The sequence below is a fragment of the Delphinapterus leucas genome, chromosome 13 (assembly GCF_059928025.1).
Source record: "Delphinapterus leucas isolate spDelLeu-1000000601 "Yukka" chromosome 13, BTC_Dleu_Yukka2, whole genome shotgun sequence".
Classification (NCBI taxonomy): domain Eukaryota; kingdom Metazoa; phylum Chordata; class Mammalia; order Artiodactyla; family Monodontidae; genus Delphinapterus; species Delphinapterus leucas.
In genome coordinates, this window is record NC_143141.1 from 75,426,430 (window position 1) to 75,452,573 (window position 26,144).

At 35.9% G+C, this 26,144-nt stretch overlaps 1 protein-coding gene across 16 annotated transcripts in view; it reads right to left on the minus strand.

Moving 5' to 3' along the window:
• NCOA1 (nuclear receptor coactivator 1) overlaps nucleotides 1-26,144 on the minus strand; it is a 366,103-nt gene that overhangs the window by 116,505 nt on the left and 223,454 nt on the right. For all 16 annotated transcript variants that reach the window (XM_089922464.1, XM_022574322.2, XM_089922461.1 and 13 more), the window contains one exon: nucleotides 496-652. The gene's annotated coding sequence lies outside the window, so the exon portion shown is untranslated. The remainder of the gene's footprint in view (nucleotides 1-495; nucleotides 653-26,144) is intronic.

The following is a 26,144-nucleotide window of genomic DNA, read 5'->3' on the forward strand; positions in this document are numbered from 1 at the left end:
ATTTAAAAAAATTTTTATATTGGAATATAGTTGATTTACAATGTTGTGTTAGTTTTAGGTGTACAGCAAAGTGAATCAGTTATACATATACATATATACATTCTTTTTTTTTTTTTAGATTCTTTTCCCATATAGGCCATTACAGAGTATCGAGTAGAGTTCCCTGTGCAATACGGCAAGTTCTTATTAGTTATCTATTTTATATATAGTAGTGTGTGCTGCCATTTTTAATTCAGTAAAGACTTGAGGATTTCATAGTGAGATACTGATCTGAACCAGTATTAATTTCAATGTGCATTACAGTGGTTTACAAAGTATCATCTATAACTTTTCTAACATTTTCATTTAGGAATGTCAGCACATATTTTAGAATAACCTTGAAGCTTCTCAGATCAAAGACATATTTCCATAAAAAATAAGAGTCAACAAATAATCATTTTCACACCATACTTTTGCAGAAACAAAGCTCTTTTAAAACAGAGCTACAATTCCTACCTGGGAGACTTCTTTGTTCATAGTGAGTCCTCAGAACATATATGGTCAAATCTGGTGCTCCAGAGGGTAGCTTCCAATGGAATGGGGGAAAGGTATTTTCCAGAGATGGCTCGAGTCTCTTCACTCTTACCTCTTCTAAGGCCAATTATGCAAACAACTAAAACAAAGGAGAAGAAAAAAATAAAAGCAGAAGGGAGGTTAGACTGTCATTTTATTCTCTAAGAAATAATAAAGGTCAGAAATGCTCGGTTAAAAAAAAGAAAATACAACTTTTCAGGCCAAATGGAAAAACACTTCCAAAAGACAATGGATGAAGATCTGATTTTACAACTGAAGTCCTTCTGGTACCTGAATATATATTCTTATTTAAGACTGCTGCTTGAGTAATACATAATTGCATTCTGCCCATAATCTCCTGACAGGTCCATTTATATGTCTTTTAAAATTTTTTTCTGGCTGCATTTGTATGTTTATCTTTCTTTTTACCTATAAATTCTGATTTTTAATGTTTTCAGTTTGCATTTAATTCCTTCTTTCATTTCTGTAATACTTCTCACTATGTATTAAAGTTACTATGATACTTAACTTTCAAATTTTTTATTGAAGAAGTTTACAAAAATTTTATATTCCTAATACCTAAAAATAAAATTCATTGAGCTCTGGTTCCAGTAAAGATGAACTATCTTGTATTGGACTAACTTGCCCACAGATAATGATGATTAACTCTGGACAAAATAAAAATTACTCAAAGACACTGAAAAGTGACTAAAAGCAGGCAGAAACATAGGGAATTTGATCACTGAAAGAAAGGAATCATACTGAATAAGATCTATACTTATAAGACATTCCCTTAAGAGAACTCTTCCCAGTATACCCCTTAAGTACTACTGGGAGGCTAGACCTAAGGGAGAAAACCACTGTCTCACTGGCTTGAGGCATTAGAGAATGTAGTTCAGAGCTGACAGAATGCTAGATAATAGGAGGAGAAAATCATGGTAGGAAGGGCAGTACAGTAAGGGGGTGGGGGACCTTAATTCTGTATGCAAATTTTCCTCAAATCTTTGGTTGATACAAATACCCCTATATAACCATACCACAAATGAGATTCCCTTTTGCTGTTTATAATCATACACTCCTCACTCCCTTTTTCTTAACTCCTAGCAACTACTTATCTGCCCTCTATTTTTATAATTTTGTCACTTTGAGAATATTACAAAGATTGAATCAAATAGTATGGAAACATTTTGTACTGGCTTTTTTCACTCAGTATAATGCCCTTGAGATCCATCCAACATGTTGCATATACAAATAGTTTGTTGCTTTTTATTGCTCCATGGTTTGAAGGTACCACAGTTTCTTTTTCACCATTCCCTGTTGAAGTACGTTTGGGTTGTTTTCAATTTGGGGCTATTATGAATAAAGCTGCTATAAATATTTGTGTACAGGTTTCTGTATGAATATAAGTTTTCATGTCTCTAGGATAAACACCCAGAAATGGGGACTTCCCTGGTGGTCCAGTGGTAAAGAACCCCCCTTCTTATTCAGGGAACACAGATTTGATCCTTAGTCAGGGAACTAAGATCCCACATGCTGCGGGGCAACTACTAGTTGCACCGCAACTACTGAGCCTGCGCGCTCTGGAGCCCGAGTGCCACAACTAGAAAGCCTGTGTGTGACAACTAAGACCCGATGCAACCAAATAAATAAGTAAATAAACAAACAGACACCCATAAATGCAACTGGATTGTACAGTAAGTGTATATTTACCAGCCAGTAATTTAGTTGTCTACTAGAACAAAAATCAATACTCTTCAGAAAAAGATAATCCACAATATTATCTACAATACCCAGTATACAATAAAAAATTACTAAACATGCAAATAAGCTAGAAATTGTAACTCAAGATCAGGAAAAAAAAGGGGGGGTCAATAGAAACCATAAGATGATTAGTTGAAATTAACTGATAATGATGTTAAAGCAGTTATTATGAGTATGATCAGGATGTTATAATAATAAGTGAACAGATGAGAAATACTTGTAGCAAATGGAAACTATAAAATAGAAGTAAATGAAAATTCAAGAACTAGTTCAACATGGAAATTTTAAAATTCACTGGACAAGCTTAATAGAAGATTTGAGATGGCACAAAAGCAAGTCGGTGAACTTGAAGTCAAAACAATACCCAATATGAAGACTGGACAACTGAAAAAAATTAAAATCAAAAGTTGACTTTTTGAAAAGATAAAAGAATTATTAATACTTGAGCAAGAATGATCAAGAAAAATGAAAGACAACACAAATTACCAATGTCAGAAATGGACAGCTATCACTTCATGTCCTACAAATATAATGTTCTAAACCACATAATGCAAATCAATTCAGTAACTGCGATGAAGTGAAAAATTCCTTGAAAAATATAAATTATTAAAACCACAAAAATGAACAGAATGTTATCTACTAAAGAAATTAATTTGTAATTAAAACAAAACAATACTCCAGGCCTAGATGGCTTCACTGGTGGGTTCTATGAAACATTTAAAGAAGTAATAATAACAATTGTGCACACTTTCCAGAAAATAAAAGGCAGATACACCCCAATTGTTTTACTAGGCCAGCAAAACCCTAATACCAAACTTGCCAAAGATATTACTAGAAAAGAAAATCAGTTTCATGAATGTAGACACAAAATAGCAAATTAAATCCAGCAATATATAAGGATGATACGCCATTAACAGAATAAAAAGCATATAAATATCTCAATAGGTACAGAAAAACATCTGACAAAATTCAGCACCCATTCATGATAAAATTCTCAGCAAGCTAAAAATTAAAGGTAACTCCTTCAATCTGATAAGGAGGATCCATGAAAAACCTACAGCTAGTATTCTGTACAATGGTGAAATATTGGGAGTTCTAATATTGGGAACAAGGCAAGAATGTTCACTCTAACCACTTCTCTTCATTATTGTAATAGATGTACTGGAGGTCCTAATCAGTGCAATAAGTCAAGAAAAACAAATAGAAGGAAGCTTAGAAAGGAAGAACTAAAATTGTCTTTATTCAATTAAAAAATGTCGGTACATAAATCTAAGGAATCTGAAAAATGATTACTAGAATTAATAAGTGATTTGACAAAGCTGTAAGACACAAGGTGAGTATACAAAAATCAACTGTGTTTCTATATAACCACAGTAAACAATTGGAAGTGCAAAACAATTTATAATAGCATCAAAAAACATAAAATACTTAGGAATTAATTTAACAAAATATAGGTAAGACCTATACACTTAAAATTATAAAACATTTTTGAAATTAAAAAAGACTAAAAAAAAGAGTGACTGAATATTTTCATGGGTTCACTGAGACTCAATAGCATTAAGATGTAAATTCTCCCCCAAATTAATTCATATAATACTCAAAAATAAAATTAGTGGTTTACTTTTTACATATCTAGTGCATTTTACAATCAATGAATATAAATCTTTTTTATTTTATTTTATAATATATTTATAATGTGGGTTTTCTGATGCTTGTTTTAGGCTTTTCCTTTTTAAATAAAGACTACGTTTTCTCTATATCATGATTCCCCCCAATGCTGAATTCCGCATTAAAGTGGCATGTCTATCTAATGTTAGAAAATTGGATGATCCTATGACCTGGATCCAAAAGTGCTTACCTATTATAGTCCCTCTAAATTAAACAGAGTGCTTTTTGTATTTTCAAGATTTTCTTTCCCTTTTTCCTTGATTTAAACCCACAATTCAAAAACTCAAAAAAACTTGGACTAGCTCTTCATAATGACACAGTTTAAACTATTAAAGAAAGGAATTTATAGTTAGGTTAGCCCAACTTACATTATATTTAGTTGGGTTGTTCTCACTGTATAATATCTAGTTTATTTGCATTTGTAATCAACTTAAGTCCCTAAGACATTTCTTGGGTGATAAGATTCCTCCTAATTAATACTTTGTGTTCTTTCATCTGTGAAGCACTGTATCTTTGAATTTGTTCCTAGGTAAATTTGCTTAAGAATTGGTAAGTAGTAACTGACTATGGCAAAGATGGCATTGTTCATTTAATCAACCACAAACCCAGGTTCTGTCATTTTCTGACTTTCAAGGAAGAGCACTACTCAAAAATCATTTGTGTAGTTAAGGCTACAGGTATAATCTTTGTGAAATAATGCCACTCTCTTCTATAAAACCTAAGAGTTTTTACAGGTACTTTTTCAAAGTCAGGCAGTAACTGAAGCCAAATGGATCCTGCTAATGATTTAGGGGGTCCTGATGATTCAAGGCCAAACGGGAATACAGGAATGATGCTGAGGGGGAGGCTGAAAATAGTCACTCAGGGACTGCATGAAGACAGAAAAGCACAAGATAAATCCGTAGTCCAAAAAGATATGTAGACAATGAGAAGTGAAAAATATGGGGCTTCCCTGGTGGCACAGTGGTTGAGAGTCTGCCTGCCAATGCAGGGGACACGGGTTCGTGCCCCGGTCCGGGAAGATCCCACATGCCGCAGAGCGGCTGGGCCCGTGAGCCATGGCCGCCGAGCCTGCACATCCGGAACCTCTGCTCCGCAGCGGGAGAGGCCACAACAGTGAGAGGCCCGCGTACCGCAAAAAAAAAAAAAAGGAAATCAAGAGACAGGTGATACACAGAGAACCAAAGAAGACAGGAGGATTACGAAGAAATAGGGAGAAAAAGAGAGCAGTGCTGATGATCTGATGTTTGGCATTATGAGATCAGTAAGCGCACTATTCTTAAAATATATCTCCTAGTATTTATTATGTATTATCTGTGCTATCCAGAGCTCAGTATTTTAAGTCTTTTCTCACACCCCCTCACCTCCAGGAACCCAAAACAGGAGACCTCATATGGATGGTACAAACTCCTAGGAGATCCTCATGCCTGGAGGCTTCCTGTTACTTGTTCCAATTCTCTCCTCATGGGTAAGGCCTTTCTGTCTTCATTATCTGCTTCCAGTTCTGGCACAAATGCTGGCTAATGCAGCACCTCAATTCCTTTAATTTATTAAATTATTCAGTTTATTAACCTCTTATATTCAATCTGGTTTAAGAATCAGACGAGGAAGCAAGGTGAAAGAAGAGTACCTATAGCACTTAACACATAGAAAGAGTAAAAAAGGAAATCTATCAAACATTCCTCCTTTGTTATTTTGGAGTTAGGCAGAGGTACAGGGTCAGAATTTTAAAATATATAGAGAAACAGGACAAAGGAGTATCTATGGATCTACTACCAATAAGTAGAAACAGTAAACATTTTTGATATATTTATTTTCTTTTTAAAGAAATGAAGTATTACCAATAAATCAAAAGGCCCCACACTCACACAAAGCCCACTCTTTTCACTCGGCTGCCTTTTGATAGAGATAACCATCATCATGAATTTAGTATATATCCTCTGGTCAATTTTTTTATATCCATCCATAAACAATGTACACTGATGTTTTATGCTTTAAAATATACATGTTTAAACTGTACATATTCTGCATTTTGCTGATTTCATGCATTATATTGTTTTGGAGCTCTATCCCTGCTGAGGTGTGTGTGTGTTTCATTCATATGTACATGTGAATATACCACATCTCAGCCCAGTCATTCATGTATTTAAGTTGTCTAAATTTTCATTATTATAAATAATGCCTCAATGAGTGTTCTTGTACATGGCTTCTCTTTCATATTTTCATATGCACATGTGCAAGAATTTCTAATGGTAATATCCAGAAGTGGAATTTCTGAGTTTTAGTATTTGCATATCTTCTGCTCTACTCACCATTTGTCAAATTGATTGCCCAAATGATTGTTTCACATTCCCACTAGCAGTGTGTAAGAGAACCATTTGCACCCATATTCTTTCCAACACTTGATATTGTCAGACTTTATTTTTTAACCAGTCTAACAGATGAAAATGGGATCTCATTTCAATTTGCATTTCCCTGAATATTATAGAGACTGAGCATCACAGCTGGCTATTTGGATATCCTATTATTTCAACTGGTGTTAGTCTCTTTTCATCCATTATACTGGGTACTCAATAGGTACTTTGTCTCAGTTCTGGGAAATTTTCTTGGATTATACTATTTATTCTTTTCTTTCCCTTCATTTATTCTGTTCTCTCTTTGGAACTCCTAATAATAGGAAGTTGACCCTCCTAGACCCTTCTTTTTATTTTCTTTTATAATCTGTTTATCATTTCTTTGCCTTTGCTTTACTTTCTAAAAAATTTTCCTCAACTCATTACCCAAACCTCTATTGAGCTTTTTTTTTCTGCTATATATTCTTAATTTATAAGAATTCTTCATTCTCCAAATGTTCTTTCTAAAATACCCTATTTCTGCTTTACAGATGTAGCATCCCAACTTTCTGCAGCTGTTTTATACACACACATATGATATGTATGTATGTGTATATATGGTATATGCATATATGTACATCTATATACAGCTGGATGTGTACATATATGTATGTGTGCATATACATAAAATTTTCTCGGCTGCATAGTCTATTTTCTCCAAGTTGTTTGTATTTTCTATTTGTTTATTTTCATTCCTGCTAGTCATAGTAGATGCTTTCCTTAGATGCCTGATGGTATTTATTTAGTTGTTTGGATATAAAAAGTTTACTGAAAGCTCTAATCATGTACATGGGGCTACTGACTGTGACGTTCACTATACGGCAATCTGGCCAGGCCCTCTGTTAGGGCACAAATACTGATATGAGAAACCTGGTTCCCATTATCTACCACTTAGTTACTTATTAGTTCAATACCTGTATACATATAAAGTAGTTTCAGAATTGTCAACCTGTACCCCTGTAAGAAACAATTTTACCAACTAGAGTACAGTTCCTTTTTGACTTTAGGTTTTTCTTCTTGGGATGGTCAGATTCTTCACAGGAGATTCTTCCTGTTTCCTGCCTGGAGGATAAAGGACTCAGTTTGGGAAGCCAGTAATGGAGATGAGAGCAAGAGTTCTCAGCATTCAAAATGCCAGTGCTCATCTAATCCCCCTCCCCCTTCAGTGTGCCTGGTGTTCACTAGTCCTCTGTTTTAAGCTAGAGAATAAACTTCAAGTCTCCCATCTGTCAAGATGGGAGCAGTGCAGTAGTACAGTGGCAAAGAATAGACGAGACCCAGGCATCTGTTTCTTAGCTTTTAAATAATCCTCCTTATTTTAATCCCCTTCCTTTCTTCGCCTCCACTTCCAGAAGTACACAATACTACCACTGCCTGGGCCCTTTGAAGAGTCACCAGTACAAATTCAATTGGTCCTTAGCTTTCTCCACTTAAAACATAGTTTTCTTAGGTTTAATAAGATTGTTCACTATTCTAGCTGTTTTCCAGCCTCGAAAATTTTGCTGTATTTTCTCCCATTTCCCTACATCTCTTGATTTATGACTAAAACAACAACAACCCTTGTTGACTTTATTTTGGTTGTTGTTTAACTAAACTATGATTTGGGGTGGGAACAATATTAAATGTGTGCTTAACCTATTAATTTCTTTGGAATCAAATACTATGATACTATTTCTAATATTTTATTTATTTTTAATCTTCCTGTTATTTTGTAATCTTTTTAAGGTTTTGTTTCAAGTATGTTATTAACACCTTAATCTTTCTGAGAATTTTAAAATCCACCATCCTGACATCCTCAAGAACCAATTAGCAATTGAAATTACTCAATAATATCAAGAATTATCTGCCAGAAACAGAATTAACGATAGGCAGCAAGTCCTATGCAACAGTTAATCAGGAAAGTTCAGAAAAAGAGTCAGCTTTAGACCAATGGAACACTTCTCCATACACCTATTGGTAGCTGATATCACGGACTGTGACTTTGGGAAAGCAGGAAAAAACAATCCATCTTCCATTATCTCATAAGGTAACAGTTGCTGAGTGTCAAAAGAAGCTGTGGTCTAATGCTCTCTTTTCTGTAAGGAAATAAAAGAAACTCTCAAACCTCTAAGGGCAGTAGATTTTCTCTCCCACATACATTAACTGTAAAGTGTGATGAAAGGAACTTGTTACTAATAACAGTTAAAATTACAACGTTTATAGATTAATTACTTTAATAAAATTAGCGCAGATTGAAGGTTATCTTTATTATAAAGTTACTTTAACTTTCCTTCTTTAAGATATACTTTTTGATGAGGAGAGAAAGGGATAACGTTAGCCAAAACGCCCAGTGTGCTGGGATTAATAGCTTAGTTTAGCTCTGCTGTCATCCTATTGTAGGTTGTCATAAATAAACCATTAACATTAGTGGCAATTATAAATTATTTTGGTTAAATGCACTTAAGATTCTATAGTAACATCTGTTTTCTTATGAATTCTACCCCAAATAAACTTTAAGAAAGAAAAAGGCACTTAAAAAATTGTATGAAGAAATAAGTCTTTTTTCCTTGGGAGACTGATATTTGAAAGAATGAAGAAAAAAATGATGCTACTTACTTTCCTATTAGTGATGACACAAGAGTCAGACTCTCCAAATCAAAGACAAAAATGATCTAAATAAAATTTGAAATCAAGTCATCCCTACTAGTGTTAAAAAAATTAAAAATATGTATTTATTTGACTTCTCTATAGTATGTAGTTGCTTTTTCTTATTAACACTATCTATGAAGAGAAGGTCTAGAAGAAAATGAAGACTTTAAAGACAGAATTTTTTTTAATAGAATGACAATATTTACTTAATTTTCCTTGTTAATCTTTAATTTTTAGAAGGCTGACTTCATTGTTCTTATGATTACAAAATGCTTTTATGAAAACCTTGCAATATCTCTCCAGAAAAATACTTATTTCTGCACACAATTCTTGGGGTGTCTTAAAAATCTGGGTAAATTCATGGGTGTTGTTTGAAGATAAAATTGTATTATGTTGGAAAGATATGAAAAATGTTGCTCTATGGTAAGAGCAAGAGTTCCAAAGGGACACTAGCTGGGAAACAGATCTTGGTAAGTGGCAAGAAATCTACCGTGAAGCAGCACTAAAGAGAACAATGACCCCAAGGAAATTCTTCATGCACATGTGCAACAAGAGATATGAAGAAAACTGTTCATGTTAGCAATGTGTCTAAGAGCAAAAAACAGGAACAACCTAGATGCCCATCATTAATAGCATGGATTAGTAAACTCTAGTATATTGATACAGTAAAACCTCACACTTGTGAAATAAATGAACTGAGCTTTAGCTATCCTCATCTGCCTAAAGCCAACCACATCCCTTCTTACAACCCAGGTAGTAATGAATTATAGTTTAAAGTATGGACTGCGGAGCCCAACTCCATTACCAACTTTCTGACCTTAACCTCTCCGTGCATCAGTTTCCTCAACTACAAAAAGCAGGATAATACTTGTACCTACTGAAGAGTTGGTAGGAGACTAAACATTTAATATATTTAAGTTATTTAGGACAGTGTGGCACAAGGTAAACACTGTGAAGTGTTTGATTAATAAATAGACCATAGCCAACCAAGTTTAATATCTGTTCAACTCAGCAGCTCCCTTTCTAATAAATGATGGCAGCCATCATATTTTCCCTTAGTTTTTGCCAGACTAAGGTATCATGCATTTCTTTAATTATTCGTTTCCGTAATACATATTCAGGAAACTGTATGTACCTTCATATGGCTTTTGTTTTTAACTCTCATTCTGCTTCTACGGAGATATTAATACTTACATTCTAAGTTTTAAAGATTAAAAAAATTGTTTTTTTTAAAGTACAGTAAAAAGCCAATTCCTGAATACTTTGTTGTATCTTAATTTCTATTTCTTGCTCCCCTTAAAAAAAAAAAAGGCAGATTATAACCTTAAAACCAAAACTGTGTGTTTAACTGCCTGCATATCAACTACTGAATCTAAAATATTAATGACTCGTACGTCTACTTTTACATTTACATTAAAGAGATAAACACTGAAAAGCCTAGACTAGTGGATTTTAATACTAATAATTCTGGATATAGTATAAACACATCTATTTTGGAGACAAGCTATTCTCAAAAGAATGCTCCTATTATTTTTAATGCTCTACTCTAAGCTCCATTCCTGCAAGCATCTGCCTATTTATTAAGGAGTTACAAACTAAACTCCATTTTCCTTTTCCTTGACTCTTCCCTATCCCCCACATCAAAAAAAAAAAAAGGCACCTCACACCCACCCAACTGCTGCTACCAGAAACTCAGATGTCACCCTTGAAATCTTTTCCACTCTCACAACCTATAATATGTTAATCACCAAGCCCCATCCAGTCTATTTCAAAAATAAATCATCAATCCACAGACATACAAATCCGATACCCTATTCCTGCTTATCCTTCCATGAAGTTTTATCTCACATATAACAAAATCCCAAACTCATGACATAGCCACCTCTCCTCATAGCACACTGCACTTTAGCCACACTGATCCATCCGCAGTTCCTCTCTATTCCCCAATCTTTCTTCCCCACTCCAAGGCCTTCACTACAGTATATTCTCTGCTGTGAATAATCCCTCCTACCTTCTTCACCTGCTCAGTTCCTATTCATTGTTCAAGCTTTAACTAAAATTCTACTTCTCTTAGCCCATAATCAAAATCAGCCCTCCATGACACTTTCATAGCACTTTCTACTTTTTCTTCTTAGCATTTTTCACTGTTTTTATTTACATATTCGTTTGTGTGATTGTGTTTACCACCAGTCTCCCTCACTATACTGTAAGACCCCAGGTGTATATTTTTTAACTGGCACACAGTAGGTATACACAGTAGGTATACAAATATTAACCTTTTAAAAGGTTAATTTGTGGAATTAATGAACCTGTTCTAATTCAAGAATGGTAGTGCAGTTAAAAACTTAAAGAGAATGAGGATCATTAAACTAGTCAAAGGACATTACAAGTCTTTCTAAACAAATCCAAGAGGAGTGTCAGAGGCATGGGGAGAGGTATACTAGATTATTAATATAAGGGATTAGGCAAAGGTTTGGAGGTGAGAACACAGGGAGGAAAGAATGCTGAAAGTAGTAAAACTACTAGATTAGTCTCTACTAATCGGGGAACGCCTATTTCTGTGGCTTCATTCTGCAATATAATTTACCTCTCTGTTTTTGCCACAAGGCAAGAGAAAACACCAGCGTGTTGGAGAGAGTCCACACTCAAAGAGCTAAAAATGAAACTTAACACCTTAACTACAAGAGTTTAGTTCTTTCCTAAAGAGCAACTCTACTAAATTGGAAGGCAATTGTCGACGACTATCAAAACTAAGCTACTGTAGTGTTTTTTGGTTGTTTTTTTTTTTGGTGCACCGTGCGGCTTGCAGGATCTTAGATCCCCGTCCAGGGATCAAACCCAGCCCCTGGCAGTGAAAGCCCAGAATCCTAGGAATTTCCAAAACTAAGCTATTTTAAATGTCTAAAACATTATAGCAACGTGCTCAGATCGGATTTTAATTCCCAATACGTGATTTATATGTGTTAGAAAATAGCATTTTAATAAGGCCTAAAACAAAGCAAAGGCTTGATCATTTTTAATAACAGTTAAAATTGGTACATATGTTACCAGATGAATGTTTGCATTACACAGTTTTCTATGTGCACTATCTACCCCTCCACACTGTCAATTGACAAAGATGGTTTTACTACCTCTTCGTACCTCTCAAGGGTAGCCAAGGATAGATACTCACTAAAGTTAATTGATAAAACTATTTCTATCTAGATTATTTCTCTTTCTTTTTTATGATCTTTCTAAATTACATATTATCTTTTAAAATAGAGACGTGACCAGGATATGTGCTTAGAGGTTTTAATAAATTCCATTTTTTGGAATACAAAGTTATAATCATGTAATGAGGTATGCAAATCTATGGTTACATTTAATTAGAACTTTCCATTAGTAACATGACATATCTTGGGGTGGGGGAGTGGATAATAACCAAAGGCCTAGCCTTATGACTTAAAAAAACTGGTAATAAACATTCACAAGGTATTTTTAAAACCAAATAGTAAAACATTTCTTTTTATTTCTTTTACTCAGTACACATCATTTCTTTTGTAACAGGCAAGAGTCATTCCATCCTCAAATATTTAAGAGCCCAATACGTGGTAAGCACTGTACAAGCTGCTGGGGTACAGCACTGAACAAGAGCGATGAAGTTCCTACTCTTCAAAGCTCACATTCAAATGGGAGGAAAAGATCAGTAAATAAAACTGGATAACTTGAGGGAGAGAGTTACTAGGGGAGCTACTTTAGATTGAGTGAGTAAGGAGAGTTTATATGTGAGGGTAACATCCGAGCTGAGGCCACAAATAAGAAAAACTTAATCCCAAAATTATTTCAGAAATGAATGATTTCGTAGTATGTGTATAATAAAAACAGAGCAGGAAGAACCTCTTATCCTCTTTCACTAATCTTGAGCTTCTCATTATTACCTATATGATGTCTATATTTGTATATCCAGGCAACACCCCAAATTAATGGGCCAAAAAGAAATTGCTCATCACTATCCCTCAAAGTCACTATTAAGTACACTGCTATCATTAGCAACCATACTAGTATTTTGCCAGTTACTTAGTTTCTTAGGACTGTTTAACCCACCTCTTCTTCTTGCATTTCCTATATTCAATCCATTAATAACATCATTATATTCCATACTGTTAGCAATCCAAGTCTGAGGCAATTTAGCAGCATATCTAACCTCTACTCCTGGTCTGCCTACACAACGCATCCTGCTAAACAATTCCCCACAGCTCCATGTTCACAATGTCACACCCCTAGTCACCACTCAACAGGGCTTTTCCACAGTTACCATAAAGAATTTGCACTCTTGTTACCTAGCATTCAAGGTCTCCTATTATTTATCATAGCCTCTAATGACAGAGCTTGAAGATAAAAGAGGCAAAAAAAATGACAGAATTAAATGGAGAAAAACAAACACACATTAGAGTTGGAGAGTTTAACACCCCCCTCTCATCAACTGATAGAAGCAGACCCCTCTGAAAAAAAAAAAATCAATAAGACTTAGAAAATTTGAACAGTACTATCAACCACCTGGACCTAACTGACATTTTTACAACACTATGCCCCAAAACTGCAGAATACATATTCTTTTCAAGTGCATGTTTAAGCCATGAAGTCTATGGTATTCTGTTATGGCAGCCCAAGCAGAGCCCCAAGAGTCCACAGACCATATTTTGTGAATTTTTGCTCTGGACATATACTTCTTATCTCTTCCTTTGCTCTTAAGGAAGGCGGCAAAGATCCTTTCAAAGAAAAAGATCCAGAGCCTAGAAAAGGAAAATAAGATGATATCTAGGAACACTGAGGAACAGAAATTCCCCAATAAAAATGGAAAAAGAAAGTTTAATTGATAATCCATATAAGCTGGGCTCTCCCACCAACCTACACCTACATCTCCCAAATTCTATGTTACTTAGACTCCACTATGAAGTTTAAGCTACACCCTTACTATATCACTGTTCTGAATTGTCATCTCTAACTCCTTTTAACCCTCCCTACCCTTATCTCTTGTCTGACCTTCTAGAATATGGCTAGGGATATTTACAGTGAACCTTCTGCAGTTCTAAGAGCAATATTCTCTTTGAGCTTTCAGGTGCATTCCAAGAAACTATATTGCCTGCCATCAACTTCTTCTCAATATCCTTCCAATGTCTGGCAAATGCAGACATACCTACAGCTCAGTGTTTTAGCCTTCTTTTCTTAGGTGCCCATGTAAACATGCACAAACATATATACACACGTTCATGCACACACTAACACTCGCATGCACGTATACATTTCACTCCTTCCTTGGAGAAGTACCAATGCTCCTCTACATTAAATTTAGTCTAAAAATATATTGAGTATCTTATATATGACATCTCAATAAATTCAATCTACTAAGAAAGACATGAACATAAAGCTAGTTATAAATTTAAGCTGGAAGCTATAAAGAAAAAGTGATAATTTTTAACCATGAAACTGTGAAAAATTCCTAACAGTGAAAACAATCTCATAATCCCACAAATGACCAAGTTAACATCCCCCCAAAGAAGGGCAAAGAACAAAAATAAACAATGCATATAAGATGATCTTCAACTGGACAATAAAAATGAAAAGAATATCCAACCTAATTAATTGTTTGAATTAAAATTAAGGCAAAGTAATTTCTCATCTATCAGATAGGTAAAAGATTAAAAAGACTCACAAAATAAAGCACTGCTGAGGGTCTAAGGAAATACGCAATATTCCACACCGTTGTCAGGAATGTAAATTGGTACCAGCTTTCTAGAGTTGCCAAAATAATCAAATTGCACACAGAAAGCAATCAATCTTCTAAGAACTTGTCCTCATCATATAATCAAAAGTGCATTAAGTGCAGGACAACAGTTCTCAGCTGGGACCTACAGTATCTTCCAGGGAACATTTAGCAATGTTTGGAGATATTTTTGGTTGTCACAATTTGGGGTGGGAAGTGCTACTAGAATCTAGTGGGTAGAGGCCAAAGATGCTGCTGAACCTTCTAAAATGCACAGGACAGCGCCCACAACAAAAATTATCTGACCAGGGCTTCCCCGGTGGCGCAGTGGTTGAGAGTCCGCCTACCGATGCAGGGGACGCGGGTTCGTGCCCTGGTCCGGGAGGATCCCACATGCCGCAGAGCAACTAAGCCCGTGAGCCATGGCCGCTGAGCCTGCGCGTTGCAACGGGAGAGGCCACAACAGTGAGAGGCCCGCGTACCGCAAAAAAAAAAATTATCTGACCCAAAATGACAATAGTGCTAAGACTGAAAAACCCTGGCATAGAAGAATCAAGAACTTTAACATTGCATTTACCGTTGCTCCGTCCTCCCCAGAAGGGAAGAAAATTGTTATTTATGTCAAATTCTAGTATAATGACTGTCTATGTACCTGGCAGGTGGGGGACAATGTGCACTAAAAGGTCAAACTGCTCTATGGTTCTCCCTCTTCTACATTCGACATCCATTTTGCCAGACTGATTCAGCCTGACTTCCTTGGAGTGGCTGAGCATTTTCCTCTCACGCAGTTAATGAGTCAGAACACATGGGGAATAGAGTTGTCACTAGTACTACCATGCATCTATCATGCCATGAACAGAACTTGAATCAGCTAACAGAGTAAGGTCATACATTAGGTTTGGGGAAATGAGATAAACGTATGTACTAATTCCTAACACAGCCTCCTAGGACACAGGAATATAGAAACCAGTAACAAATTGGACCTATGGAGAATGCAAATTCATGAGCTCTGCTTAGAAAGCTGCCGGAACACACACACATACACACACAAAATGAAATTTGAATCTATAGACAGTACCTATGTTCAGTTAAACACTGAGGTGCTGTGGTTAAAGTGTTCAAAGGGAAAAGAAAAAAACAGAGATCTTTTTTTTCTTTGTTCTTAAATTTAATTTATTTTTTGGCTCCGCTGGGTCTTCATTGCTGCACGCGGGCTTTCTCTAGTTGCGGCGAGCGGGGACTGCTCTTCGTGGCGGTGTGCGGGCTTCTCATTGCGGTGACTTCTCTTGTTGCGGAGCATGGGCCCTGGAGCGTGCAGGTTTCAGAAGTTGCGGCATGTGGGCTCAGTAGTTGCAACACATGGGCTCTGGGGCGCGTGGGCTTCAGTAGTTGTGGCTCGCGGCTCTAGAGCTCAGGCTCAGTAGTTGTGGTGCACAGGCTTAGTTGCTCCACGGCATGTGGGATCTTCCCGGACCAGGGCTCGAACCCATGTCCCCTGCATTGGCAGGCGGATTCTTAACCACTGCAGAGATCTTAAATCCACCAGATGTATATTAAGGGGACAAAGGAAACCTTAGGGAAGATGAGGACTGAAGTACCATTACCGCAATTTTCTAAATATTTGAAGAAGACAGGAGTGTTTCAAGCATCGAAGTCCAGGAAAGCGGTCAGGTGGATAAGTAAATTCTCCCTGCCTCCAAGATTATGGGAATCACAGTAACAACTCTTTCCACATCATGATAAAAGTGGAGTGGGTGAAAGAGATAGAGGCTGTGATACTGCAAAGAAGCGGTAAGAAAAAATTCTAGTTTCGTTATTAACTAGATCAAAGATAGTATCAGGTACTATCATAGAATCCACAGTAGTAGTATCATAGAATCCATAGCAGTACTGCTTTTCAAATATCTTGTTATCATCTCTTACCATTAACCCAGAGAGGTATTTTCCCTAATTAGCCTGAATTTCATCACATACATGTAACTCATATTGATGCCTGGAAAGGTCTTGCATATACTAAATTTTATAAATCAAACTTCATTCTTTATATGTAAAACTGAAATATTTCATTCAATGGAATCCTAGTATGAATCATTCTTTCTTTATTTTTTTTTTTGCAGTACGTGGCCTCTCACTGTTGTGGCCTCTCCCGTTGCGGAGCACAGGCTCCGGACACGCAGGCCCAGCAACCATGGCTCACGGGCCCAGCTGCTCCGTGGCATGTGGGATCCTCCCAGACCGGGACATGAACCTGTGTCTCCTGCATCAGCAGGCAGACTCTCAACCACTGCGCCACCAGGGAAGCCCTGAATCATTCTTTTAAAAATTAATCCCATCTTAACATATTTTTGTATAAAATCAAATTTTTATACATGAGACAAATGAATATATATAATACTTTAAAACACACAAAAATATGAATTAAATTTGTCCATATTATTTTTCTTATTCTCAGACAGACTCACAATATTGAATAGTTAATAATAACTTGATCACAACATTTGCTGCACATGCTAAACAAACCAAATAACAAAGTTTGGCAACAGTCATGAAAATGGAAATCCCAATTTAATGCCAGTTTATTATTGCAAGATGAACTGCATCTCCTCAAAGATATGCTTTTCTGAGTCTTGGTTTAGGCTAACTTTGATCTTGCTGGGAAGGAATTTAAAGAATTTTATAGAAGGATAAGAATTTTACCTGGAAAAACTATCAAGTATTTGTAGAGCAGGCATGAAGGAAAAGCACTGAGGAGTCTGAAGAGGCTGAGGCGGCAAGTTGTTTGGGGGAAAGAAGGTCAAGAAGAGGTAGAGATGCAGTAGCTTAATGAGAAACAGGAAAGTGTGAGAATGAACAAAGATATTTAAAGGCAACTGACAGGAAGTAAGTCTTCCTGGATGATATAGAATGTAAGCTACTCCCTTCATCCCAACAAAATCTTTAGGAATAATATGCTTTCATTCATCACCAAAAAAATAATGTTGGTATTCTATTTTTATGTTTTTTACTTGTTTTCTAGTTTGCAAGAACTCTTGAAGTATGCTCCAAGGACAGAGAATGGCAGTCTACGGAAGAACCATTTGTCCTCCCTCAACAATTACATTATGAAAATATACAGGCTGTTAAAGTGAATGACAGAGTATTCTATCTCTTATTGAAAAACAACATATTTCTTCACGTCAACTAACCAGTTAGCAAATTGGTTAACATAAGGTCATAATGAAGCCAAGGATTATGGGTCTGGATCCCTATGCTCTATTAACTTTTCTGTTCTGATTTCAAAGGCTATAAGCCTATCTTTGGTAAACTGCCTTGCAAATGAGAGAAGCTGGATGGTCCGTTAATGGCAGACAAGAGAATATGAATACATGAAGGAAAGTCATCACTACTACTACTGGAAAAACTTAAGTATATATCGCACTGATTTTGAATCTAGGGTCATATTAGGTTGTGGAAAAGGTCAAAGAACCTTTGGAAAATTTGGAAAATTTTCTATTTTCCAAAGTTTGGAAAATTATTCTATTTCAGTCTCATGTAAATTTTCAAGAAAGTTCACCATGTAATTTTAAGTCTGAAACAAACCCAAGTGAATACTTTCCAAGAATAAATTAAGGACTATATTCATAAATGAATTACTACTTATGATGCAATTATCTCATTTTAATGATGCTTAAATTAATTAAACAATTTAACAGAGGAAAAGAATCTATGAAAACTCCTGTTAATTGTTGACCATAGTAGAAGAGTTTTAAAAAAAATTTTTTTGTTTAAATTCCTCTCATGTTTAGATCTAACAAAAGCAATAACATTAACATAAGTAGTAAGTAACATCAAATTCCTAATCATAATTGAAAAGACAGTACAAAATGTCTACTCTTTCCTATTTAACCATCTGGAACATGTTAGAGACTCCCTGAAAGCAAGAAAAATCTGCAAGTATAATTACACTCAGGGACTATTAGCATGACATGCTTCAATAAATACTCCTAATACGATCGGCTAATATAATAATTGGCACTAAAACTGGTGGATTTTCATTATTTGGCTATTTGTTCTTACTGACTAAATACTCAAGGAAACCAATACACTGTCCTTTGAATAGAAAACAAACAAACAAAAATCCCACCCAGCAAGGGCAAAATATGACAGGTTGCAGAGGTAGAACAGAAGGGACAAGCAAAGAGCAAAGATTTGCAAACACCTGAGTTCAATTCATATTTTCCCTCCCACTTTCTCCCTTCCTCCAACCCCAATCTGGCATGACTATCCGCTCTCTGGTCAAAGGTGACTTGCTTAGGGTTAAGAGAAAACGTTATATTACATCCTGAGTTGGCTAAATACAGAGTCAGCTGTAACAAGGGAAAACATTCAAAATTTACTCTACTTCTGATGGTTTTGGAGATTTAACATTTAGCTACCTAAACTGGAAAGGTTAAGCAAGGAAAGAACCTGACCAGTTAAGATTTTTAGGAAGATAGCTCTGGCAGCTGAGCAATGGAATCAAGGGGGTTGCTATGATAGTCTAATTCTGATACAATGAGCAGTTGAACTAATGCAGCAACAGCTGGGTTGAATGAGACACAGGACTAAATCAACAAGAGTTGGAGGTGAAAAATAGAGTCCAAATTGTCTCCATGTGTGAATTATGAAAGTAATTCATGTTTACTTTACAAGTCTAGAAAATACAAGTAGATGAAAAGAATAAAATAAAAATCACCAAAAACTGTTCCATCTAGAATTAATGCAAACCTTTGTATACATATTCTTCTACAAATACAGACACACAGTTCTTTTTATAGTTTTAATGATTATGGTATCAGTGTACATATGAAGAGCATCTTTTTCCACTAAATTTATATATATAACTTCTCATGCTATTAAATATTTTTCTACATTGCCTGTAAAATATTCCTCTGTGTGTATGTGTGTGTGTGTGTGTGTGTGTGTCAGTTTTTAAGCAGGGCAGTGGTGCAGGACTTTAAAAACAATGCTATGATGAGGCATCTTTCTGGCTAAAACTTTATTTACATTCAGGATTACATTCTCTAAAGAAGTTCTACAAACACCAAGTGACCTATCATGGGAGTTTGGATGTATATTAAAGTCACTCAGCCAAGACTGAGTTTACAGGAGATGAGATGTCTGAGGGAGAAGCTAATGAATTCAGTTATTCAGTTAATGTATACATTAATTATGAATATGACATCCAAGTAGATCTTATCCAGCTAACCTCCAAAGTAGTGGGATATAAAGGTTTTTGGAATCATGGACATGTTGATGATAATGTAATAGATGAGATGATCAAGGAAAAGTGTGAAGAGAGGAGAACGGATTACTATGGAAACACTCCCATATTTAAGGAGGGGGGCAGTTAAAGCTGGAAGATCAAGTAACAACAACAACAAAAAAGAGAGACAGAGAGAGAAAAAAATGAATAAAGGTAAGAGGAAAACCAGAAGTTGAGAGTAGAGAGGCCATAATGTCCAGTTTCGAGAATTATTTTGAACCTGACAAAACAATCACAATCCCTTTAAAACACAACAAACTCTTAGAAAAGTACCCAAAGGTAGTTAAGAGTCCTTGCTAAAATAAACCCAGTGAGGCACAAATACTTCCCCACAAAGACACCAAGAATTCAACATATTCCAACACCACCACAATCACTGAACTTACATGATTTTTATGCTCAAGGTATCTACCACCCTCCCCCAACTTCATGTCATAAAGGTCCAAACAGTGCAGATTTCTACATAGGTTTGTGGGACAGAATTATAAAGGATTTTTGTTTGTTTGTTTGTTTTTTGGTAGGGTTTTTTTCGGGGGGGTGGCGGTAGCAGGGAGGGGGGCGCCTAAAACTGTTTTTCTCTCTTCAGGTTTTTGGCCAGTCCTAGTATCTAAGATTTATTATCACAGCAAACATGTTCATAGTTTCAACCTCATTTTATAAACTTTTCTAAGTATGTTTTTCAGAATTTACTTTCACAAACATGATTTCATTTTTTACCTTTTTCTTTCTACCCTCTGCTTACCCCTCAGGGACTAACAGCTTTAACCCCAACAACTGGTTTCCAATGTTTCCAAATACCCACATCAATTGCTCCACTTGACCCAGCTCAAGTCAGGGACGGCTCTTGCAAAAACCACAGTCCTCATATGGATGTACAAGATCAGCTGTAGGAGATCAAAGTCTATTCTTACAACAAGTCACATTCTTCAGGCTGCCAGAATGTGCTTGCCTTGGAGGTGTTTTTAAAGACCAAGCTCATTCATTTAATTTTTGATATCATTTTATCCATTACAATAGCCTATTTCAACACCCTCTTCTTTCTTCTAGACCCATATTCCTTCCCTTCCAAGGAATTCTTTATTCATTCTCATTTTCTTAACCCAGTTTTGCCATAGGAGTGATCTTTCCCTTCCATATTTTGAGTAGGTTGTTTTATTGGGAAGGGGCACTAGAAAAAGATGGAAAGAAATCTTATCTCCTATATATACAATTTTGTTGATCAATATCAAACCACCAGAGCAGTGTACTACACCAAATTAAAATTGAACTGTCAATGAGCCATTCAAACAAATAATTTTTCATCACATGTGAGTAAGGATGATGAGAGAAAGGGAAATGTATAAACAGCACATAGTGGTAGCGGTATTCACCCCAACTCACAAATCATCATTTCCATCCTCTGAAGTTCATTGTTTCTTTGTGCCTTTCCCTCTCTCTTCCCCATAAGTATAACCTAATGTGACTATAATGTTGAATAACAAGTATGTAGGCCATGTGAATACAAGACCTCAGAAAGTGCTATTTGATAGAAATTTCAATATTATATATAAATAGAGCCCTTCTTATTTTACTTTTTAAAAACTGTTTTAGTAACACCTAAACCTAAAAGTAGGCTCTTAATATTTCAACACTGACCTGACAAAAGCATACTTTCCTGGTATCCCTGAAATCTTCACTAATATTGAGGACATCTATTTCAGTAATGAATGGGACACCTTTGTAGCAATGACAAATTTCTACCAGCCGTCTCTTTGCCCTCTATCTAGACTTACTAGTCTAATCCTTCACATCATCATCCACCTCCCTTTGGGAAGTCATTCTTCATCCGCTATGGTTTCACTGAGTAACCCACCTATATGCTTCCACAGAACCCTATGCTTCCCCCATAACAGCACCTAGCAAAGTATTTGCCTGTGTATCTGTCTGGATCCGCCCCCACCCCAAGTGGACTATAAGTTCCTTGAGAGCAGGAAGGCTACGTCTTACTCACGGCTTCCAGAGCCTAGGGCAGTGCTTGGCATCAAGTATACTCTCAATACAGACAGTCAGCATTGCCCTCACCAGCACCATCAACTGCTCCCAGACTAAAGCTTACTACAATATTCTGTATGGGAGTCAACATAATTTTCTTAGGGGATACCTTGAATCCAATACTGACCATGCACTGTATGTCAAGCAATATGTTACTTAATTTTATTTCTTCAAAATCTCTATGAAGTAAAAATAATTATTCTCCTTTACCAACGAGAAAATAAGAGCTCAGAAAAGATAAATTACTTTCTTATAGCTACACAGCAAGCAGATGAGGAAAGACCCATGCCTGTCTATCTCACTACAAGTCGAACCTATTTCTACTATACTATCCTCCTTCCCCAGTACCTATGCTGAATCAACATGAATATGTAATGATTCAAATATATATTTCCTGCTATATTCTGTAATGTTAGATGCCCTCTGGGAATCAATAAAATGTTTGTGAAGTAGCTGGAAGACTATAAAGATGATGGGTTAAGCTTACATGCTCTGGAATTAGACTGACTATCTGAATTCAAATATCAATTATGCTACATTCTCTGTGCTTCAATTTACTCATTTATAATATGAGGATAGTAGTAGTAGCTACAGTGTTGCTGTGAGGAATAAATGACAACATGTGTGAAAGATTTAGAATAGAGCCTAGCACATAATAATAATACTTATAGGGCTTCCCTGGTGACACAGTGGTTAAGAATCCTCCTGCCAATGCAGGGGACACGGGCTCGAGCCCTGGTCTGGGAAGATCCCACATGCTACAGAGCAACTAAGCCCGTGCGCCACAACTATTGAGCCTGCACTCTAGAGCCCCTGAGCCACAACTACTGAGCCTGCGTGCCACAGCTGCTGAAGCCCGTGAGCCTAGAGCCTGTGCTCCGCAACAAGAGAAGCCACCGCAGTGAGAAGGCTGCGCACCTCAACAAAGAGTAGCACCCGCTAGCCACAACTAGAGAAAGCCTGCGCACGACACCGAAGACCCAACACAGCCAAAAAACAAACAAATTAATTAATTAATTAAAAAAATAACAATACTTATAGCTAGGATTGTTGCATTCTACTATGTATGTTACCTTATCTTCAATAAACATTAGCTATTAATATTTAATTATTTAAGTTTACACAACGAAATTGTCAACTTTTTCTATGTCAGTGATTCTCAAACCTTGCAGTGCATCAGAATCATCTAAGAAGCTTTTAAAAATACCCACAGGCCCTGCATCCTGGAGTTTCTGGTCTGTGGGTCTGGGTTGGGCTCTAGAAACCATGCTTTTGAAAATTCTCTAAGAGGATTTCCTTTCCCTGAAATAAACTAAAAACTACAGATCTTAAAACATTTTTGGTACATAGCATTTAAAATTGTTCAGTAAAATATAAAAATTATCCTTTTCAATGTTGGATATACCATAAAGAATGCAATAGGAAATCACTAATGTCAAGAATAAAAACAAATCAAGAGAACAAACAGAAAAGCAAGCAGTGAAGCTGCCAGATACTCCAGGGGGCATATGTGGATCTTGGTAACCTAGGAATGAGTGGAACCAAGGAAAAAGGCTCAGGCCTCCTAAAGTTAGATCAGAGACCAACAAAGTCAGGGCCCAAGATAAATAATAACCCAGGAAAAGAATGAATTCAAACACCTTAAAACACCTTAAAGGCAAACATCAAGGAAAATTTACCTCAACTTTAGCAAATACATGAGAATTTGATGCCTGAATTCATCTATACTATGTGGACATTCTTTAAAACCAAGACTGAGAATTTTAAGTTAAAATCCAGGTTCACAGACCCCCATCTCCAAGCACATAGTAGAAGGAAATAAAAATCCTCTCTAGAGGAATGTACCCTGAACTCAACCTGAAAAGAATTTCCATAATTACACAGGGTTCCAATACAAAATGAGTTCATAATTCAGAAAGAAAATCACAAAGCACACAAGTAAACAAGGCACTATAAAAAAAGCCAGCAAAAATAAACAACAAAATTGGTTGCAGAAATATCCTACTAAATTTCAGGTATTAGAAATATCAAATATAGAACATTAAATATGCTTAATACATAAGCGAAAGAAAAGAGTGAATTGTAAACATCAGTAAGATTCAAGAGAATATAAAAAATGAACAGGTAAATCTGAAAGAGAGCCAAATAGAACTGCTAGAACTGAAAAACATTATAAGTAAAATCACAATGTTAAATAACAACTAAAACATACTGAACGGAGTCAGTAAACTGTAAGACAGAAATGACAAAATCATCTACAAAGTCATGGAGAAATGAAAAATACGAAAGAGAGGTTAAGAGACATGGAAGAAAGAATGGAACGATCACTATCAGAAAGACTACATTCTCTGATCACAATGCAAAGAAATAAAAGTCAAAAAGAAACATAAAGCTGCCATACACCTGAAAATTTTAAATTATATCTCTAAATAACTCACAACTCAAGAAATAATAACAAAAAATTTTAAACTAAGAATGAAACAATAAAGAAATACTACATTTCAAAACTATAAAATGTTGTGAAAGCTATACTCAGAGAATGTATTCTCATAAATGCTTTTATTAGGAAAGAAGAATGACTGAAAATTAATGAGCTAAATGTCTAACTAAAAAAATAACCACCCCATCTAAAGAAAAAAGCTGAAAAGGAAGAAATATTAAAGCATAAATTAATGAAATGGAAAAAAACACAATAAAGAGAATGATAAAACCAGAAGTTAGTTCTTTAAAATGAGTAATAAAATTCTCCTGATGAGATCAAGAAAGAAAAAGATACATGTTAATTATTAAAAATGAAAAGGAGGGACTTCCCTGGCGGTCCAGTGGTTAGGACTCCGCGCTTCCACTTCTACTCACATTCTACAGACTGGAAATCATTTAAGCGTACATTCCTAATGCAGGGGAGGTGGAAAATACAACCTAACTCTGCCCAGGAAGAAGAGGAAATTTTTAGTGTACATCTAGTCACCCTGTGTCACAAACCAAACTGAAAAATAATTTAGCATTTAAACTGAATGTGCGGGCTTCCCTGGTGGCGCAGTGGTTGGGAGTCCGCCTGCTGATGCAGGGGACACAGGTTTGTGCCCCGGTCCGGGAGGATCCCACATGCCGCGGAGCGGCTGGTCCCCGTGAGCCATGGCCGCTGAGCCTGCGCGTCCGGAGCCTGCGCTCCAAAACGGGAGAGGCCGCAACCGTGAGAGGCCCGCGTACCGCAAAAAAACCCCCAAAAAAACCGAAAAAAAACTGAATGTGCATATACTCTGTGACCCAGCAATTCTACTCCTAGGTAGAGATGCTTCTGTGCATGTACACCACAAGACATCTGTAAGAATACTCATTGAAGTATTGTTCATAATAGAAAAAACAAACGTGTCAATTAATGATAAAATAATTCATCACATATTCATATCTAGCCATGATAATAAATGTCCTACAGAGCAATGTAAATGAATCTTAACTTAAAAGTAGATCTTAAGAAGAATACATACAATATACCATTTTTTATAAAGTTCAAAAATAAATTAATAGGTTATATTACTTAGGCATAGATATATATGTAAAACTTATATTTTTAAATTAAAAAAATAACACTCACAAAATTCAGTATAGTGTTTACATTTAGAAGGAGACAGAAAGAGGGATGTGTTGAGATAGGTTTACACTGGGAGTTTCCATTGTATTGGTAAAATTCCATTTCTTAGGCTGGTATACATACTACTGCTTGGTTCGTATTAACATACTAAACAATATTTTTATATCTACTTTCTAATGGAGGGCAATAAATTTTTATTAAATGGACTAAGGAGATTACAGAACAGTATTTTATGGAGAATAACCTAAATATTTTCAAATATTCAAATAACCCTTCTTATTTCCTTATTAACCAAAATACATTGTTTTGCTTACCTAGAGAACTACTATTCAAGAATCTACTAGTTATCACATAAATGTAGTAAAGAATTTAGAGTTTATTTAAAAATTGTAAAAAAAAAAAAAAGAATTGTACCAGTTAACCATCAAATTACTTGTTCCTATTCTTCCCCAATCATATGGCCATTCAGTAAATTGTATTAATATAACAACT